Source organism: Doryrhamphus excisus, chromosome 5 (assembly GCF_030265055.1).
Source record: "Doryrhamphus excisus isolate RoL2022-K1 chromosome 5, RoL_Dexc_1.0, whole genome shotgun sequence".
Lineage (NCBI taxonomy): Eukaryota > Metazoa > Chordata > Actinopteri > Syngnathiformes > Syngnathidae > Doryrhamphus > Doryrhamphus excisus.
Window position 1 is genome coordinate 23,711,236 of NC_080470.1, and position 22,645 is coordinate 23,733,880.

The 22,645-nt window shown below is 40.6% G+C and overlaps 1 long non-coding RNA gene across 1 annotated transcript in view; it reads right to left on the reverse strand.

The window, feature by feature from the left end:
* LOC131129988 (uncharacterized) overlaps positions 1-22,645 on the reverse strand; it is a 125,083-nt gene that overhangs the window by 72,075 nt on the left and 30,363 nt on the right. The window contains exon 3 of the long non-coding RNA XR_009129938.1: positions 5,319-5,399. This is a non-coding gene — a long non-coding RNA (uncharacterized LOC131129988). The remainder of the gene's footprint in view (positions 1-5,318; positions 5,400-22,645) is intronic.

The following is a 22,645-nucleotide window of genomic DNA, read 5'->3' on the forward strand; positions in this document are numbered from 1 at the left end:
GAGGGAGGCAGCAGTGCAGCTTTAAATGTGCACATTTGCACCTTGGGAGTGAACTAGCTGCTTCATTGCACAAGAATAACAAGAACAATCAGCCTTCTAATCACAATCACAAGCTAACATTTTTATTATTGTCATTTTAGTTTTGCTTTGGAATTTTTGGAGTTTTCCATGTCATGTTTAGTTAATATGTCTTAAAGCAGGTTTGTGATAAAGGTACATATTTCTTACACATCCTTAAATAGAAACAAGTTCCACTAAAAAAGGTGACGACACCATACCAAAAAGGTGCGAATGTTCACGCAGTGTCAACAAAATGACAAGTTATGTTTAAAAAAAAACTTCCTCTTGCTTTTAATAGGAAGAAATATTCATCTGTACCATGTAATTCCACATTTCCTTTCGCATTGTTTGCTGTTTTTTTCAGACAAAAATGCAGCTACACAATTAAAACCAACAAACACGACAAGTTGATTGTAACATTGTGTAGAGGCAAAAAAAAAAGCTGCCACTTTGCAGCGCGTACACACATACTACACACATACTACACACATACTACACACGCCCTGTCGACTACAATCACTACAACACCTTGTCTTCATATTTTGGTTTCACTTTTGCCTCCTACCAAAATGCACGAGCGTGAATTATGAATGACCTCTCAGTAGATACGCTACTGAAAACAAATCCACATGTTGACATCAGCTACTGTTAGCATATCTTCTTAGCTTATTTCACTTAGTATATGTACTGTTAGCATGTTTTGTATTTGCTACCACCTTAACTAATTAGCTACATTAATTTTTTAGCTACTGCTACCATTTGATGCTTTCTGTTTAGCTCATTTGCTAGTGTTAGCTGTTTTTGTCAGCTAATGCTACTATAATCCTCACCTGCCTTTTGTTTACCTCATTGGCTACTGTTAGCTGATTTTAATGTAATTCATTAGCTTCACTGTTAATATATTGTGTTAACGGCTTTTCTTGTTAGGTACTGTTACTAAAGTTCATTAGCTGTTATAATTTTACTCATTAGAACAGTAAGCACGGCCTGTTAGCTGTTTTCAGTTTGATTAATCAGCTACTGTTTACTTACTCGCTGCTAGCAGCTTCACTTGTCGGCAACTGTTAGCATTAGCTTCTTTTAGTTTACCCCACTTGCATTAACCTGTTTGCTGCCGTCAGCTAAGCTAATTACCTACTGCTTTCTGGTTTAGCTCTTTCCATACCATTAGACTAGCTTGCTAGCCTTGGTTGTTAGCCACTTTTAGTTTAGCTCATTAGCTGATGTTATCAATTTAGGACGGAGTATTAAGGCCACATTGAAAAATACAATTTGAAATTTAAATACTAAAGTCTCAAATCTCCGAGAGAAAAAATGTCGTAGAAAAAAACACTTTAACTAGTCAGCTACTCATTGCATGGTTTGTCAGCTGCCATTATTTTTGACTCCATAGCAACCGATGACATCATAAAAATATGACCAAAAATATATATAATACAAACGCTCTTTTCTGACTTTTCCACTTGAAAAAAACCTGACAAATGTCAACCAATGGAAATGATTTTTAAAAGAATACAGTACACTATTTCAAAAGGTTTCTGCTGTTTATTATGATGATAATAAAAAAATTGGGTGTTGAATGAGTGTAGCTCGATAGTTCAAAGTACAGTATGTTCGCGTCCATAAGTATAGCCGCTACATCGCTAACATGCTCCCATTCTGCACTTTCGTCGTGTTTGCCCTTTTGTGGTATTAATGCACTTCCAATTTGTAGCCCAATTTCAGCCTCTAATCTACGAGACTTTTTCCCCTCAAGGATTGTCCGGAGCAACCGGCTTGGGTGCGTTTTACTGGACAAAATGAGAGCTTTGTGGAAATAACACAAAAAGCTCTATCCGCTTTGTTCCGTGTAAGGGTTGTCACTCAGGAGAGACTTTTTAGCTTTGACCTTTAATGCAAGGAAATGATAGCAAGCACATTTCTCGTCTGCACTTACACTGTGATTATGTTTATATTAGAACTGCCTTTACTGTGTATTGCATGGAACACACTGGATGATGATGATGATGGAACAGGCTGTTTGTGATGAGATGCAAAATATTGACACTTACTGACGGCAATTTCTTTCTATATTCAATACCTCTCTACCTGCTTTTTGGCATTTAAAAAAAAACTAACAATTTTTTTAAATAAAAATATTTGTTTCATATTTTTATAATTATGATAAATATTTAATGATATTGTTTAATTACATTTTAACATAATTTAATCTAAACTATGGCTGTCATTAATACTAACTTTTAATATTCTTAATTTATTCGCTACCAAAGATGTATTTATATGTTTTTTTCAACCCGATTGCTAGCCTTTGTCTTGTGCTAAAGGCAAAACGAGGTGATGATGCAACTCCACAATAAAAGAGAGCATGTTGGCGCAGTTTTAAAAATGGCCACAAGATGGCAGAAATGCCTTTTATAAGAACTCGGCCGGGATCTTTCCCATAGAAATACAGGTTGCACAGCAACTAGGAAGTGAAAGGTATAGGGCAGGGGTGGGCAAACTACGGCCCGGGGGCCACATGCGGCCCACCAAGCGTTTGAATCCGGCCCGCCAGTTGCTTTCTAAGTAACTTCAACTTTTAACATACAAAGTGGCAACATGACTTGCAAGTCGGATGTCTGATTTAGTAAAAAATAAACAACAAAACTGTCAAATTAAATGACATAGTTTGATGTGGTGTGATGTTTAAAGTGCTCCTAAAAAAAGGGACATGAGAACATACAACTGATATAGGATAACACTTTTACAGATAAAATTAGACAAATAATTCAAGGAAAATGATAAGCATAAAATAGTGTGTGTGTGTTAAATACGTATATGTTCTGGCCCCCCAGACAATTTTGTTAACTCAATGCGGCCCTCGAGTCCAAATATTTGCCCACCCCTGGTATAGGGTCTTGTCGGGTTGAAGAGATTATTGAGGTGAAAATCAGAATGCATTCACTCGCTTGCACACGTTATAAATAGTTATTTCCTGTTAAAAAAAAACATTTTTTGTGTTGTTCATGTTTTGGCATATTTTGGCTAAGTATATATGGCTAAATTTGTATCAAAGTGAAAGCTATGCTTGAAATGTATCTTTTCGCACAAAGCCCTTTTCTCACTTTTTTTGTTTTGAGGGAACCGATAGCTGATAGCTGAAACTTACTTATGAAACTTATGTTCTACTGCTGATTAAGAACGGAAAAAGTAGGAACTTTTTTTCTGATGAAAGATGACAGTCCAATCATTGTTTTGAAACATACCATGTTGATATAAGCCTATAATATTCTGTGTGCCTTGATAATTCAGTCAAAATGATCAAAAATGGCCAAAATGGCTGGGTCTGAATGAGTTAAGTGCCATACAAGTGTAAAAAGAAGTGAAGCAGTATTAATATTTTCATGTGTTGGCACACTATAATCCCCGTTTGCCACGTACCTTGGTTTTAACGCCATATAAGCGAAAGAATGTAAACCGTAGAGTTATTTAGCTGTTGAGCTCTGAACTAACTGTGTACAAAACAAAATGTCAGTGTGGTAAAAGTTACATTTGGAGTCTGAAGACGAGAAGCTAGGCCGATAACTCGAGCATGGGGGCTAGCTAGCTGCCTCCACTGACACCTAGGCAAAGCGTGCACAAAAAAGATGCATGAAATATCAATACATAGACTGTACAGTGTAGCCTGTATCAAGCTAACTAAATCCATGAGGTTTTACAGACTAGACTGATGATACAGCAGTCATGTAATGTTTGCCGTTGGAATGACATTTATCGTTTTTTATGAAAATCTTCCGATATTGATCGGTGGCCAATCCCACCCTAAAATGCTGTGTTGTGTCTGTGTTGGACATATATTATATCTATGTCTGTAGCAGCAGCGTTGTGCTGTTGGAAGTTGTATGTGTGTAACAAGTGAAGATGGATAAACCCCAGGTGGGAAGGTGTAGGATAAAGTTTGTAGCATCCTTTGGATTTAGCAAAGCCTGTGGAGGCGCTGAGAGATGATGGCGGATGTTCTCCATCATGTCTCTACATCTAATGGCTTCACCTGGGACAACAAGGAGCTTCGACATCATCATGGAGGACATCCAGGGTAATGCCAAGCACAATGAAGCCCTCACAGTAGTTTGAGTAATTAGTTTGATGCCCCTGTAGAAGTAGTAGTCCTCCTTTAAAGATGGAATATTTTCAGTCAGAGCGTAGAAAGTATGTTTAGGACCTTCTAATTATTTTTTTTTCTTACATTTTTAGGGTCAAGGTCAAAGTCATATATACTTATATAGCACATATCCAACAGCTAACTGCCCAAAGTGCTGCACACTAGCCAATAACACACAAAACACACATGCGTAATTCAGTCATTCATTTTCTTACGAGGGTCGCGGGGGGTGCTGTAGCCTATCCTGTCTTTGGGTGAAAGGCGTACACCCTGGACTGGTCGCCAGCCAATCACAGGGCACATATAATAAGCCATTTGAGACTAATTTACTATCATCCCAGGCCTAGTCACTACAACACATTTTTTTTCTGAATGAGATCTTGTAACACCCCAGTACCAAAGTAATGTCAACCACCCCTTAAAATATCAGAAGAAGGTGGCGTTATACACAATGAATGAGTGGTTAGCATGTTGGCCACGCAGTCAGGAGATCAAGAAGACCTGGGTTCGAATCTCCACTTGGGCATCTCTGTGTGGAGTTTGTATGTTCTCCCCATGCGTGGGTCTTCTCCGGCTACTCAGGTTTCCTCCCACATTCCAAAAACATGTTCGGTTAATTAGCAACTCCAAATCGTCCATAGGTATGAATGTGAGTGTGAATGGTTGTTTGTCTATATGTGCCCTGTGATTGGCTCGCCACCAGTCCAGGGTGTATTCCGCCTCTCGCCCGAAGACAGCTGGATAAGCGGCATAGAAAATGGATGGATGGAGGCGCTATAAAGCTGAGGCCATTTTAGCCTGAAGGAAGTAATTTATTTAAGTCACTGTAGTGTAACACAACCGTAGTGAATAGAGCTTAATAAATATAACACACTAAGATATTGGCAGATATTGGAGGTACATAATTAGTGATTTAATGCATTTTGCGTGTGGACAAAAAAGGATAAAAAGAGTAGAAAAACATATATATGAATAATAGTTTGATGGTGTCCTCAGTGAGATGCAGTGTTATGTTGTCATGTTGTAAATGAACATGTGTACCTGCTGTAATATCAATTAACAAATTGAAGGTGTTGAATAAATGAAGGCGTAATCAATGCTTGGCTGACTTTCTCACCTATTAGAGCGGTGCCACATTATCCAGACCATCATTCTTTTTGGATGTTGAGATGAAACATGGTCTTCTTTCTCTCTGCGCCTTAAGGAGGAGAAAAATCCAATTATTAGCAACGAGCCAATTACTCTCTCAGCCTGCCTGCTTCAAATCCAAGCTCGGATTTGAGGATTAGCTTTTCGCAGCCCTTCCTCCGCAGCCCAGCAACAATGTCCACCCTAGCCGCTACCCCACGCTCCGCCGGGAGGCCTCCGAGTCGGAGGGCGACACCAGCTATCCCCAAGAGGAGAGATGATGGCGAGGGCGGTTTACGGACTTCGGATCACCGTTATCTGAGGTCACAGGTCAAATAGGAGCTGTCAATGACAAGGCAGCGGCTAATCAAGTCCTATTGACTTTACAGGCCTACACTTATAGAACACCGATGCATTTGTGAGTCAATTAGCTGGGTTGGTGGGGTCACATGGTCACGATCACCTGAGGAGGCTATGACCTTTGACTCCACCGCTGCTTTTAATAGAGACATCTGCGGATCTCAGGTTGAAAATGTAACATGTCAGCATCTGACCTCGGTGTGGTCAAGTTCAATGTCACCACACGTTTCCACTTTTCATATTCACCATCAAAACATAAATCTGTTGATGATAATCACGCATATAATCATGTTTATTTTATCAGGTTGTATGATCATTTACATGATCAAAGGGGGGAATTATGATGGAAATCTTCATTTATTCATTCATTTTCTACCGCTTTTTCCTCACGAGGGTTGCTGGAGCCTATCCCAGCTGTCTTGGGGCAAGAGGCAAGGTACACCCTGGACTGGTCGCCAGCCAATCACAGGGCACATATAGACAAACAACCATTCACACTCACATTCATACCTATGGACAATTTGGAGTCTCCAATTAACCTAGCATGTTTTTGGAATGTGGGAGGAAACCGGAGTACCCGGAGAAAACCCACGCATGCACGGGGAGAACATGCAAACTCCACACAGAGATGGCCGAGGGTGGAATCGAACCCTGGTCCTCCTAGCTGTGAGGTCTGCGGTGATGGAAATCTTATATTTTAGAATTTGGCCGATGAATTTGAACAAATGCAGTATTTCTGCAGTATACGTGCGAGCTATGCTGTATTGTGACTATCTGCTTGTGGCTGGAGCTCCTCTGTCTCCAAAACAATGGCGTCCTTGCACCTGGTAAAGTCCATGATGATCCTGTTCTTCTGGGGGACATTGCGGCAGACACTCAACAAATACCCATGAAGGCATTGGCCCCATTCTGGGTGTTATCTGTTCTACCGTCACAACCATCATCAAGGATAAAGTTGGTATCCTTGAACATGTGAAAGGATCTACTCCAATGATATGGACATATGTGTCCTTCATGTGTTCTGTGCAGTGTGTTCAAGTCAGTTCAAGTAACGGCAGTACAGACTGCAATCTATGTGTGGCGATGGTGGAAGAGAATGAAGTAATCGTCCGATGTGAGTAAAAATAAATATATTTAGAATTACAAATTAACTCGTTTATAACCTGGCTGATCAGGCGTGATCGTGTGTTGAAGAAGGGGAAAAGTTCAAAGTTATTTTGGCATTCTGGACTTTTCATAAGTAGCAAATTTTAGTGCTTATGCATCTGTCAAAGTGAAAAATGATTCTCCATCACTAAACGCCACACTCAAGTTTTGCTGATCAGCGTCATGGCCAATGAAACACACCGCAAATACCTCCCCTCGCAAAACTCCACAAGCTTCATTGCACTAACCCGAGCTGACAGGCGGCGACGAGAACCTGCTCGCCGTTCTCGATTTGCGAGCGAGTGAAGTCTTGTGGCAATAATGAAGCCGGCGGTGCGGCGCTTCTCTATTAATATGGCGGGATTAGATTTAACACCCAGCTTGCATGGGCGAGCGAGGAATCATATTGCGCTAAAGCCCACAGTAACCTGAGGTATCCTTTTCATTATTGCCTAATTAACCTGCTAATAGCCATGTTCCAGCTGCTGCAGCGCTTTCATTACGTGAGCAGATTACCTCCGTGTGTCCCCTTTTGCCTATAGAGCGCCCTCTTACCTGGTGCCTCTAGCGGATATCAGAAAACAGTGGTCGGACAGTCAGAATGGTGGTGGTGGAGGTTCACCGAGGCCTGGAGTGAGCAACTGGAAGGAGGCCAAGCAGGCGAGCGTCACGCCGCCTGGTCACAAACGTGAGTCACGCGGACGAGACGCTGTCATTAATCGTAATAACGAGCCAGTGATTCATGGCCTTGCTAAACATTTTTGGCCACTCAGCAGAATTTCATTCCACTCTGACCCCCACTGTGTCATTGAGGGTGAGTCACATGATGCTTGCACACAACATCAACTCCTCTCTCATCAGTGGTCTCTTTAGACATCTTCACACTCACGAGAAACGACAACTTTCTTAGACATTTTTAGCCTAGCAATTTCCCTGCTTTTGAGGAGATATGAGAGAAAGTACAGTTCCAGACCCGACCGTGATAAATGAATCTCCACAAAGTATGATCCTTATTTATAAATTGAATATTTACCTTCTAAATACAGGAAATAGCACCCCCAATCAGCTAGTCAGCTTACCCAATGTAGTTTATGTTGTACACAAATAAGACATTTAAGACATACAGTAGAGGCCCCTTGTCTCCGAAACTAGACCTCCCCACGCTTATCACCTAAGTCGAATAGTTTTGGGTGTCTAGGCATGTGAGTCTGCCCTTCTGTGTCTCTCTCAAGCACAGGAGGAGGAGATCACACTTCCCCTTGCATATGTGTTTTCCTTATGATAACTTATTCGCAGGCACGGCGGTCGAGTGGTTAGCGCGCAGACCTCACAGCTAGGAGGACCAGGGTTCGATTCCACCCTCGGCTATCTCTGTGTGGAGTTTGCATGTTCTCCCCGTGCATGCGTGGGTTTTTTTCCGGGTACTCCGGTTTCCTCCCACATTCCAAAAACATGCTAGGTTAATTGGTGACTCCAAATTGTCCATAGGTATGAATGTGAGTGTGAATGGTTGTTTGTCTATATGTGCCCTGTGATTGGCTGGCCACCAGTCCAGGGTGTACCCTGCCTCTCGCCCGAAGACCCCCGCAACCCTCGTGAGGAAAAAGCGGTAGAAAATGAATGAATGAACTTATTCGCAGAATTCAAAATTCACCTCATGATTTTGACGGAAGGCATACAGAATATTGTGTTCCATAGCTACATAAACACCAAAAAAGAGATTAGACTCCCATCTTTCATCGGGTAAAAAAGGTTTTTTTCCATCTTTTTCCCTTCTTTTGTTATCAGCAGTAGAATATAGGTAAGTTTCAGGGAATTACCAGTTCCCAACAAAGAAATTGGGTGTGGCTGTAGGTGCGATACACTCTCTGCCCTCCCAAAAGCTCTGTTCTGCTTTACAAAATAAGCTCAGACAGTAGTTATTGTAGTTGGTGATTGCCAACACCAGCGGTGCCTCTGACAAAGTGTGTGCGACAATGAATGCTCCTCCTTGGGCAGGCGAGGTTGGAGGGGCACCAGTGGTGCCTACTCTTTGAGTTCATACGCAGTCAGTCAGTAGCTCATGACCTGCCAGTAGCTCCTCAACACTATTCAATTAGCTCTCCAAAGACACCTGACAGCTCTAAATGCAGCATCCTTCTACCAATATATTAATTATCTCTCCCCTGGATATGGCCGAACCATCTCAGACTGGCCTCTCTGACTTTATCTCCAAGGCCTCTAACATGTAATGCCCGTCTGATGTACTCATTCCTGATCCTATCCATCCTGGTCACTCCCAATGAGAACCTCAGTATCCTCATCTCTGCTACCTCCAGTTCTGCTTCCTGTCTTTTCCTCAGAGGCACTGTCTCTAGACCAAACAACTTCTCTGGTCCACTATGTGGGGTTCGTCCATAGTTAGGAAGCACTTTGGGCGTGTGACCAATCACATGGGGTTGGCCGGAGGCGGGCCATGGGCGGAATAAATTAAAACAGACCATTTTGGCTGGAAGCACAAATCCAAAAGAAATACAAGTGGAATAGGTGCAGAATCTGGAAGATGTAGATGTAGAAGATGACGTTTTTTGTGCTGGTTATTGTGTTTAGCTGCTCTATAGGAGTCCATAACTCAATGCAAGGAGTATAATGAGTATAGTATGTTTCATGGTGTTTGCGTGTTTTCGGCTTTCTGTGTGTGGAGTGTTGGTCCCAGTCCACCACCGTAGGAAGGGGGCCGCTGTTTCCTCGTCATTTATTCAAAGGCCGTTGTCATATTCAAGCAGCACCTTACAAATATGACGGCACTGTGATTTACTAAAGCAAAGAAGCTGTCACGAACTCTCTGCCGTCTTTTCCCTGCAGACGTACGAGCAGTGGAGCAGTTAAGTCGCTAGACGCGTCGCCGCGTCTCAGACGAGTGAATTTATGTGTTAAGTTGCTGTCCTCTCACCCCCCCGCCCCCCAACCTCCCTGTACAGAGAGATGAGTTCCATTAGGAATTTCAAGCTGAATGAAGGTGCTTGGGGAGGACACATTAACACATGTGCCGCTCCTGTAGTTAAATGTCAGCCCGTGACGATATATTCCATTAGCCCGGGCCTCGTGTTTCCCTGCTGTGGATCTAAATAAATCATCAAGACAGCCTCCAAAACACGAATCATCTTTTCACAATAATAGAAAATTAATGGCTCTGCTTGGCTAAGTAAATTATACCAAAGAGCACGAGAGCTGATGACAAAGAGATGCACTATAGGAGGAGGAGGGCTCACTCGGCCAGAAAATGCTGAAATCTGAATAAAACCTTGAGGCTTTCAAGCTCTTTACAATCACCTTGCATGAAAGTCTAATTCAGTTTGGCTGCTTATTAATTCATAAGCCATTAGTAACATATTTCTCAAACAAAAAGCCGCTACACAAAGAGGCAAGGAAAGAGGACAGGGGGAAAAAAAAGAGCGTTTGGAGGAGCTGTGTGCATTTAGCATTTAAGCTGAGGCGATTATAGCAAGAAAACGGCTGAGAGTGAGCTGCTGAATGATGCAAAGTGTTTGACGGAGCATTAGCCTGATATATTTAAACACAGCTCAGCTTTACTGCCGCCGTACACTGAGTCAACCCTAAAGAGACGTCAGCGCAAATCAGACCCAAGAACGCTCACAGTGCTGCAAACACGGACGCAAGAGTTACAGTTACAGTTAAAGTTAAAGTTACAGTAGAGTCCCTAGGATACTTTCCAATACCGTGTGAATGGCGAGTTATTGATACCCACTCCAAACCCTCTTACGATTTGACATTCTCTTCTTAATTGCCATTGTTCACTCGCAAACCAAATAGGTTTAAAGTGCTCATGACACTTTATGTTCATATTATTTGTGAAAAAAAATACAATTTTCGTCACTTCTTCTGGGAATGGAGGAGTAGCAAGTGACGTTTACACGTAGACGTTCCTATTGACTACAATGCATTCTGTGTTGTTAGGGTCCTGTTGTGGGTGAATTTCTGTTATATTTATTACATTATGGCCGCTTGTTGTGTTGAAGGCTTTTGCTGGAACACTGGAGAAATATTTCAATGGTGCCCCACAGATAGAAAAGTGCGCCAAGGTGGCAAAAAAAACATGCTTGTGGCCATTTGTGCCATCCTCATCACAACACAACACACAATATCAGTGAATGTCATTGTTGTGAATATGTCACTTTGTTGGCTTTGCAGTGAGTTCATGGCTGCGTGTATTTGAACGTGGTTCCCGGAACGTTTTCTGATACGTGTTACATCACAGCCAAAGATGGCATCGGTGTAGAAAACTCGCTGGGGGGGGCGTGTCAAAATCACCACTTTGTTTCATTCATTTGACAGCAGTATGACAAAAATGTTTTATTAAATGATTGCTTTTATTTTGTAGTTTTTGTGTTTTTTCAATTTTCTTTAATGTCATGAGCATAATGAGCAAAAAGTTGAAGTGTTAAAGAAATAAGATTTTTTTTGTCGTAATATTCTGAGAAACAAAGTAAACAAAATAAAGTTATAATTTGTGGAAAAAGTCATCGTGTTACAGGAATAAAGGGAATAAAGGCATATTTAGTACAAGAAGAATATGTACAAGAATTTTAATCTTACAAGAATTAAGTCGACTGCACGGCGGAAGAGTGGTTAGCGCACAGGTCACACAGCTAGGAGACTCGAGCTTGGTTGAATCAAACTAGAGTGTAGCTGTGTGGCCTGCGCGCTAACCACTTGTCCGCCATGCAGCCCGGTGAATGATTATTCATTCATTCATTTTCTACCGCTTTTTCCTCACGAGGGTTGCGGGGGTGCTGGAGCCTATCCCAGCTGTCTTCGGGCGTAAGGCGGGGTACACCCTGGACTGGTCGCCAGCCAATCACAGAGCACACATAGACAAACAACCATTCACACTCACATTCATACCTATGGACAATTTGGAGTAGCCAATTAACCTAGCATGTTTTTGGAATGTGGGAGGAAACCGGAGTACCCGGAGAAAACCCACGCATGCACGGGGAGAACATGCAAACTCCATGCCCGAGGGTGGAATTGAACCCTGGTCTCCTAGCTGTGAGGTCTGTGCGCTAACCCCTAGACCACCGTGCCGCCCTGGTGAATGATTAATTAATATGAAAACTGAATCTGATGAAAATGTTTCATCATTTGACAGCCCTAATTAATAGACATCATTAATATTGAATTTGTTTTATTTTTTTTTTTATATGTCAAGGGCCAATAAAAATGAGCTGTGAGCCGAAAATCGCCCCGGGGCTGCACTTTGGACACCACATTATACTTTGAAGATTCTGGTGTACTATGATGGTTAAATATTGAGTAATTTTATGGGGGGGGGGGGGGGGGGGGGGTGTCAAGGCGACTGTCATTTCCTCTCCATCAGTGATGCGCACACATGATGTTTACATGTTAAAGAGGATGAGCAGGTTGCAGCACATGAAAAAGCAAAAGAACCGAGCAAAAGGTTCTAGACGGGGAGGCACACACAACGAGAGTCATGAATAAGTCACCGCGCCCCTGGACCTTGGAGTGAAGGCGGCCAGGCTCTGACACTGAGCTGTTTCATGTGATAGCACTCAAATGTCCCACAGACATGCCTCATTCACGTACATGCAAGTGTGTGTGTGTGTGTGTGTGTGTGTGTGTTCATCCTCCAGAGACTCCACAACATCCACTTAATTTTTTAAAGCTGTTTTTTTTTCCCCCCTGGCGAGGCCAGCAAGGTGTCGAGGCTCAAATAAAGACTCCCATGCCGAGTAATTGACTGTAATTAAGCAATTAAGAAGCCAGAGAGAGCGAGGCAGCGAGCCGGCTGTCCTTGCTGCCTCGCAAGGAAGATGCAAATGGGAATACGGCAACATATGGACACTCCCACTGGAGTTGGACTGGCCTGTTAGCGGCGTGGAGGCGACACCGAAGCTCAGAATGTCCACACACAAATTTGTTTTGCTACATTCTGTCCAATATACGCTCATCAGACACTTCATTTAGGTTACATTTTGTCACAGGGGAATCATTTATCTACATGTTTATTTACCATGAACATACACTCACTACACTACACTACATTTCTACTATTTATTTTTAAACTTTTAATGAAAACACTGAAATAAGAAACAGCGTATGTGTGGAACAGCGGAACACTTCCAAACGCCGCACCTCTCGGTACCGGCCATTTTTGATGATTTTTGACTAATTTTTCAGAGCACTGTGTAGAACATGGGTAAATTTCAGCAAAATATCAGATTGTACAGTTGCATCATCACCTCTTTGTGACAAAAAACTTAAAAGAAGTAAAATACATCTTTAGGAGTGAGTTGTCTGGTTGAAAAAAGTATCCAAATACATAGCGAATGAGTTAATTTAGTACCGTTTTTGTCAGCAACCAATGTACCAAGTCGTGACTGGACATCGACATGCATGATTGTCAACATTAAAACCAGACCTGTGGAAAAAAATATGCCCGTTTATGTTGACATACTGTATGTAGTACAAAGCATGTCTAAAAAAACTCAGGTAGGGCTTAACAAGAAGAAACTGATGTTTGGGTTGGTCACCAGTCCAGACACAGTCTCAAGTTCGTGTTTTTTAATGCACAATATTAGACACAAGCAATCCAGAAAATGATATGTAAATGTTACACTTAGGGCTAAAAAAAGTGGGCTAATAAATTGACAATAAAAGCACAAATACTGCAGATTTCAGAAAACAACAGATGGAATGATACAGTACTCTACGAGAAGGAATGAAGTCTGTAAAATTAAATAATAATAAAAAATATCAAAAAATTGTTACAACTATAATAATGAAAATGGTAATATTAATGATGATTATAATGATGGTAATAATGATAAAGATTATAACAATAATGGTAATAATGATAATGATAATAACAATAATAATATTACAATGGACCAGTCCAGGGTGTACCCCGCCTCTCGCCCCAAAACAGCTGGGATAGGCTCCAGCACCCCCGCGACCCTCGTGAGGAAAAGCGGTAGAAAATGAATGAATGAATGAATGAATGAATGAATGAATGAATATTACAATGATAATAATAACAGGAGAAAGTAAGCATTTATAAGCTTTTGGGCTTGTGATCAGATATACAAATACAAATGTAAATAATGGAAAGTTATATTTTGATTGATGTAAGAAATGCACTGTAATGATTCATCTATTTGCCCAAATTAAGTTGGTTCCTGTCCCGACCACGATAAGTGAATTTCTGCGTCGTAGAATGAAATATTTTCATAGTTAGAGCACAAAAAAAACCTGTGTATGACTTTCTAAATATTATTAGATCCCTGTAGACATTACACTTGTGTTATATAGTAGATATTCATCATTTTTACGTCCAGTATTTTCATTCTTCTTACCTCCGTTTGGCTAGCAACACAATGTTTGCGGAGGGAGAAGATCTAATCTAATAAATAAAATAGTTACTTGCATTGTTGGGCCTTGGCGGAGGTCTGTGCGTGTTTCCATTGAACTGAAGGTCTGTCGGTGTTAATGTGCTAATCTTGTATTTTTTATGTTATTTTGGAGCGAGTGCTTCCAAAAGGATCTCTCTGGTGTTGTGTTGTAGCCACCCGAGGTAGTGAGTTATTTTTCTCCTTGGCTTGCTGGAGTAGCCTTTCAAGGACGCCAGCGAGACGTTGGTCGGCGGCGGCGGCGGCGGCGGCGGCAAAGAGATATCTGACATTTTCAGCGAGCAGAAAGTCCGCGCTGGCCTTATGTTCAGAAATAACACAAGTTCTTAAACTATTGACTGCACCCGAGCAGTCGACTTCAAACGGCCCTTCTGACCTGTTTGCTGAGGAGCCTCAAACCAAGTTTTCTTTTTTTTTTCCCTCTTTCTTCCCTTCTCCCTCTCCTCTTCCCTGCGCGATTCATTATTAATATGTTTTTTCTCCAGATTCTCTCTGACCCAGGACATTAAATAAAACATTGTGCGGTTCATGAAAGATTATGAAAGAGCAGAATGTAAGCAGCAGGAGGTGTAAAGTCAGCACAATTCATTCTGGTATATAATGTCAATGCCAGCAACCCCCCCCCACAGACCCCCCCTCACCCTACCTCCAACGCCCTGCAGGCATATTGGCGGAACTACCAATGGATGCTAAGCTTTTTCCGACAAAGCTCCGAAGATAAAGTACCTGCCTTTTATCCCCCCTGCAAATCAATTCTGGGCCTTACAGCAAAATCCCATAAAATAACTTCAAACAGCAGTACTTACTCCAAAAATTTGTATTATGGCTATATCTCTTTGAAGAGGCAGCAGTGAAGTTTGGGAGGAAAATGATTTAAGTGTTATCTGCTAAGACGTCGGCGTGTCAGCACTTCACCTCAGTTTTTCTTCACATGTCAACCTTGTAGCGCTCCGCTCTCACCGCTGCAACGCCGCGCTCGGGCCGGCCCGCAAACACCCGCGCCGGCTTAGAAAACGGATGGCCGCCGCCGGGGCGGGCGAAAAGACATAGAGGGCCTCCCGGCGCTCGGCGTTCGCTCAGCTGATGAAATATTCATTTTTTTCCCCCCCGTCTTTAACTTCACTCGCCTTTTAAAATTAGCCAAAGTGAGGCTGGCAACAGACTGAGACCGGCCAGTCAATCAATAGTTAGCATCTCGTTGAAGTCTATATGGGAATTTACTAAATAATCACGCATTTAAAATGTAAACAGCAGCTTGTTTTGTGTTTAGAATTTAATTTAAGGAGACAAAAAGTTGTTTATACAAGAGGTGGGAGGAGGTCAAGACAGGACAGATGGAGTAAAGTCCAAAGTCACAGATTTAACAAACTGTTAAATATTTACCAAATAAAATATCATGATGTCGTAATTTGCAAATGACAATTAAATAATCCTTGTTAGCATGTTATCTGTAGTCTGACGCTCATCGAAATGTAAGCCACACTCTCATTGTTTGTTGTTAAACTAGATTGGGCTTCAATTGATGCATTCAATGAGGCAGATTATGTGGGAAAATATGGTGTCTTGCTGGAAATTACAATAAATCTGTGAACGGGAGACTCCACACCAGGGGTGGGCAAACTACGGCCCGGGGGCCACATCCGGCCCGCCAAGTGTTTGAATACGGCCCGCCCAATCTTTCAAAAGTATTTCATTTAAACTCAACATACAACCTGGCATCATGGCCTGAGCCAAAATTTTGATGGTTGTATCAATTTCGTTGTTTGACATGGTCTGTTGTTTACAAAGTGCTCCTGAAAAAAGAGACACAAGCACATAATAATAATAAAAATGAAAATAATAATTATTATATTATTATTATAACTACTATGATTATTATATTTATTATATTAAAGCTAATTATTATATAAATTATATATAATAATATAGTTATATTTGCATATTTTACATAATAATAATATAATAATTATTATTTTAATTTTATTTTAATTATTATAATATTTTATTATTTTTAAAATATTTAAATATAAATATAAAATAATAAATAATAATAGTAGATTGCATGACAATTTTACAGATACATAAATACCAGGTGGACTGTTACGTGTAAAATATATAGTCTGCCCGACCCCCCCCCCCCAAAAAAAATTTTTTGTTATATCAATGTGAGTCAAAAAGTTTGCCCACCCCTGCTCCACACAGTGAAAATCTTATTTTCAAGTCATCAGAATGAAGTCCCAGTCAGTTCTTTGATGATGGATGATAGATGTCCAAAATCATCAAAATTGGGACTGGAGTCCAAGTCCTGTGATTCAGGTCCACACCCTTGCTTTATACAAATGTTCTTTACTGTGACAAAAATGCAGTGTGACTACCAAACATACCCCTCCACGTGTACCTTTTTCAAACCTGTTGACTCTCCCGTTTTCCCAGAAAACCTCTTACCAGTCTGCCTCCCCTTATACTACCTGTATTTTTCCTGTACACTCAAATGCCCCATGATTATGATTAGGTTTTCAACAAGCGTTTGTACTGTAGCATTCCTTGGAATCAAGTGGCCACGCAAAGCAATAACTGTCTTTTTACTGAATGTGACTGCTAAATAACCAGACCATAAACCCAAAGAAAGTTGCTAGTGCTTGCAATTTCACAAAGAAAGTGAGAGCCACTATTGAATTCAAGAAATAACTCATTGCAAAGTACAGCGATCAACACTTATATTCCAGAATTTCTTTTATTTTCCAGAAGATGTCCGCATATTTTCTAATGCAGATGTTGACAGGTACGACTACAATATCAAAGCACAACTCGGTCCAAAAAAATGCCTTACTATCATCATTTTCTACCCAAAAGCAAAAAAAAAAAAATCAGTCCTGTTTTACAAAATGATGCATCACGCCAGTGATCACGTGACATCAGAGTCAAAGTCAACCCCAAATTTGTGCCACGTGTCACATATCACATTATCGTTGTAAGTAAAAGTAGCAATAGGCAACTGAAGCTCCTCAAGCCGTACCAAACTAGCTATCTTCACTGCTGGCTCAGACAAACAAACAGCGAGAGACATGGGGGACAAGTTCCACATTTTACGAGCTGACTTCTCAGTAAAAAAAAAAAAAAAAAAGCTTTAGACTCCCACACGCTATAGTCTAAATGCCAAATCCACATGCTGTGGCCTAAAGCTAAATAAAAACAGTGGAGTAGTACTCCTACATTTTAAGAGTAGGCAGTGCAACACATTTAATCTTTTTGCTTAAAACTCTGAGTGATTGACAAGTCCGCCCGAGCAAGAATCGAACAACGCACACGTAACCTCATCGGAGTCACTCCGCCTCTCTGTGGGATGAACGCCCAGCTTTGAAAAGACGACCTGACCCGCTTGTGCACGGTGGCACGGCCTCACTCGGGATCATCCCCAAAGTCCACCTTCAGCCCAAAGCGGAGACGCGGGATGCGGTCATGAGAAATAAAATCAAACAGAAATCAATAGTTTTACTTTTGTGAAGAAAATAAACAGCCTCAAGTTCACTACGATGGCAAAGAAACGTCCATGTTGGTGGACGGCATGTTGGATATTGTTTGCGCCAAACGCTTCAAATGCTGGCGTGTAGTCGCAACCGATCTCTGCTTTTGACTTGCCGAATAGTGCTTCTCTACAGTGTGGCTTGTTCACTATTGTGCAAACAGAACTGGCCGTCACTGGTTTACTTTAATTGTACGACTATTGACATAGACGAACGTACACACTGATGTTCTTCTTGTACATCAATTGTTTATAATAAAGTGGAACACGTTTATATCAACACCCCAGAACGTCTGAGTGACAAAACCAAAACTAGCCATCGCTTGGACATTTACTTGTCACGTTTACCGGAGACATCAGTACAATGGGTGATAATAAAGGTTTGTTGACATGTTTGTGCATATTTTTTTCATTATTTATTGTGTTTTTAGATGATATTTGAGGCTAAGTTCACACTGCATGTAAATTCCAATGTTTTTGTACCCTGTGTCCAGTGTTGTGCAAATTCATAGCTCTCATTAAACAGTTCAAAGTATGAATATGAACAGTTCGTATTCATAGGTCAGTTTTGATCTCGTTCAAAGTTCACTACATTTAAATTTTTTTAGGTGAAAAGTGAATGAGAATGAAAGACAGACTTTGTTTTTAAAAGAAAAATATGACATCCATCACCACTGAAAACTGTTCACAATTATGTTCGGGAAAGTTGTAGAATGTAGAAATTGTAGAATATTGAATATAAAATGTTTTTTTCTTGATTTATGCTTTTTAGCCTATACATGTTTATGTCTTCACGCCCTGCAAACAAAAGCCACAACAAATTATATTGTTGTTTCATTCAATAAAATCAATTCCTAAACACGGAGCTACGTGTCCAGAAGTCTTCGGGAGCACTAGGGAGTGTGACCAATCACAGCGGAGTGGACGTACCTAGAGGAGGAGCCGGGGGTGGAGTAAAGTAAACAGACCTTTCGGGTGGAAAGCAGGAAGTCAATTAAAATACTGCAGAAATAAACACAGAATCTAAAAAGCTAACTGTGCTGGTTATTGTGTGTAGCTGCTCTATAGGAGTCCACAACTCAAAACAAAGGGGCATATTAGGTCCCTTTTAGGAATGGCTGGGGTGCATGAATTTTTGTATTTATGTGTATTTACTTTCAGTTGTTTATCATATGCAAATGATGATTTCTTTTGAGTACTTAATAGTACTTAGTAGTAAAAATGAAAGTAATGTCCAAAAGTGTAATTATACATCAGCAACATTGTGGGAGAGCTCCAGCAGGAAGTATTGTCAGAATAAAAGAAGACGTTTAAGCATGAAGAGTAAGTGGTGGCGCCAACAACAAGCCTCCCACTAAAGAGAGTTTGATGGCTGGCAAGCGTTGAAGTGTTCGCAGAGACGGAACAAAGGAAGCACGGAGCACTAAGAAGTGCCGCTCAAATTCCAGACCAAACACCTTTGGACAGCAAATCCCGCGACGCCGCCGGCTACAAACTAAATCATTCCAAGAAACTCTGTCACGGAATCAAGCGCAGCGCTGCCACCCAGGCATAATCTACAACACAAAATTAGTCACCCACTGCTCTGAAATCCTTTGTCACCCAAATGGAAAGTGATGTCGAGCCATTTTCCATGCATTTGCCTCTCAATTATGGATCGTGATTGTAATCGGCCGAGATGGCAGCCAAACACTGAACTTCTGTTCAGTTACACTTTGGGACGCGTGAAAAATGCATGAGTGCCGTGCATCAACACTTTTGGAAACCAACTCCAGCTCGCTACACGGAGATGCTGCATTTTGACAGATGCTGTCAAAAAGACAGAATGAAAAATAAATCTAATACGGCGGAGACTGGAAAAATGTGCAATTGTGCCAATTGCGTGGAGTTAAGTAGCTGGCCGTCTTGTATGACATCACATGATAGCTCAGTTCAACCAGCATCTAAAAAAATTAATCTGATTTTTTTATTGGCTTTTTGTGGGGTTTGTTTCTTCTTGCCAAGAGAAGTGAAGTGAGGTCAAAGCAGTCAGCGTCAGCAATGTTAACATTTCATACTATTAACACCACTTCGTTTCTTTTCACAAGGATGGATGTCCCTTTTAAAGCAGATTTAAGCCATAAAAACAGCCACACGGTGGCAGCCTGTAGCATGAAGGTGAGGCATTGTAGGGAAATGTTAACGCAGGGGTGCTCACACTTTTTCAGCATGCGAGCTACTTTTAAAATGACCGAGTCAAAATGATCTACCCACTACAAAAATGCAAAACATCTATTTATTTTCAAATGTATTGAGGATTATTTGTACGTACAATGTATGTTGATGTACCTTACATAACAAAATGAGCCAATATTGCAAAACACACATAATTAACTATTAACATTTTTTTGTAATTACCTGAGTTTACTTTGACGACTTGCACTGAATTGAACCAGCCAGGGATGCATAGTCCGGACAGTAGCTGCTGATAGCCAGCCTCAAGCACACTTCCAAATGTTCATGTACATTGTGAAAAAAAAGTCCACCTCCCATTCCGTATGGAAGTGATATGTTTTTGCCTTTTTACTTGGTCCAGTTTTTGCCTTTTTACTTGGTCCAGCTCATTCACTCATTTTAGTGACCATAAACTTTAGCGAGGGCTTAAAATCTGACGCAATTCGCCGACTAGCTTAGCACTTTGCATCGTTGTTTACGCATGAGCGGTGACCTAAAGGTCAAAATTCTGTTGTCATCTGAATGGCTGCCCTGTATATCAATCAAGTGACGGCATTGATGCTAGGATGGTATTTTTTTAATGTCACGCCGCGATCGACCAGCGATCGACCAGTACCACCTCCGCGATCGACCGGTAGATCGCGATCGACTTAATGAGCACCTCTGTGTTAACGCATGCACATGCAGAGTTTAGTAAAAGAAACCTTTTTTTGATTTGCTTATGGTTCAGGACAGTTGTTTAGATACGTGAGCGTCAACATACCTACAGTATGTATGTACAGCATGTCCGACTGATGATTACTGAAGAACGGAAAAAGGTAGAAACCAACTTTTTTTCTGATGAAAGATTAGTCTATTTTGGTAGGTTCCATTCATATAGCAATACAACACAATATTCTGTGTGCATTCAAAGTTCACTCAAAATCTTTTTCAAGTTGCTGGTCAATCGAAAATGTGTGATACTGAAGTTAATGGTAATGGTAATGGTTTTATTTCATTTGAACATGCATCAGATTACAATTGAATGCACCACATAATCAGTTCACAGTTCCACATGTCCAAAAGGAGTAGGAAGAAGCAAAGCTTATTAAATTCTACCCCTCCATCTGGTACTTTTACAATCAGTAACTGTTACATTTGTTCACTTCCTGCTTTCCATAATACAGTTTAAGGTTTTTTGTTTTTGTTTTTTTAATAATGCACCTCGTACCGAAGTACAAGGTGATATGACATAATGGGTACCATCGTAACTGTCAATATAGTGATATAGTATAACGCACATCATGACTTGTATTTAGCAAACATCAACTGCTTGTATTGTTTCTTGAATTGGCTCATCGTTGTGCATTGTTTGAGTTCCTTACTCAATCCATTCCATAGTTTGATTCCACATACTGAAATGCTATGGCTAGCATAACGTAGTCCTCGCATATTTAAGTGTTTCAAATTTAGTTATTCCCTGAGATCATATTTCTCCTCTCTCGTAGAGAAGTATTGGATGACATTTTTAGGTAATTGGTTATTTTTAAAATATATTTTTTAAATATTTATTTTTAAATATTTTGAAAATTAACTATATCAACAAGTTTAAGTATTTGTGATTTTAGAAATAAGGAGTTAGTAGTTCTCTGTAGGCAGCATTTTGAATTATCCTTACTGACCTTTTTTTGCAGTACATTTAGCGAGTGAAGATTGCTTTTATAGTTATTAGCCCATATTTCCACACAATAAGTAAGATATGGTAGAACCAGAGAGCAATAAAGAGTGTGGAGTGATTTCTGATTGAGAACAAGTTTTGCTTTGTTCAAAGGGGGGTTGTCTTGTGAAAAAAAAAGTGCAACCTCACCATCTTTGGCAATAATAACATCTTCCTTGAAGGTAAAAGCGATGTTAAATGTTCATTTTCTGTTCATATTTCTGAGGCTGATTAATTGGATTCACATTATTTCTTAAAGATTAGAGTACATTTTGTTGTTTGTTTGTTTGTTTGATGTTTAGAATAATCTAGAAGTTTGTAAGTTGTCTGTAAAGTCCTGTCTGCTGTCACAAAAAACATATCTGCATGGAATAAAAATGCAACATTACCGCCTCCTCCTCCATTTCATGTCGACCAGGTGGAAGAGGAGCTACAAACACTAACAAGGACGAAGAAGACGTACTTGTGTCCACAATGTGGTTAGTAAGAATCTTTTCCGTGACAGAATGCATCAACGTCACTGCGATATATTACAGCTGGACTGTCAATCATCAGCTGCTCCTCCTTTAGCCAGTCACAGCTAATGTGATGTGAATTAGCATTCACATGTTTAGCATGTGCGTCAATGGACAGTGATTAGCGTGCTTGGCTTGGCAATCATTATGTATGCATGGTACACACATTTACATTCAATGACTGTGAACGTGTGACTGACTCAAAGCGGGATGAAACAACACCAGACTCTCGCTAGTTAGACAGCTAGTGTCATTAGCACGCATCAAAATATATACATAAAAATATGTATATGGACTTCATATTCAGCCTTTGTAGAGTCACTTGTCTTGATTACTTTAGTTGAAAATGCATATTAGCTTGCGTGCATGTCTGCTAATAATGGTCATACTGTTTGGTAGGTTTGCATATGTGCCGTATGTAGTTGCATAATG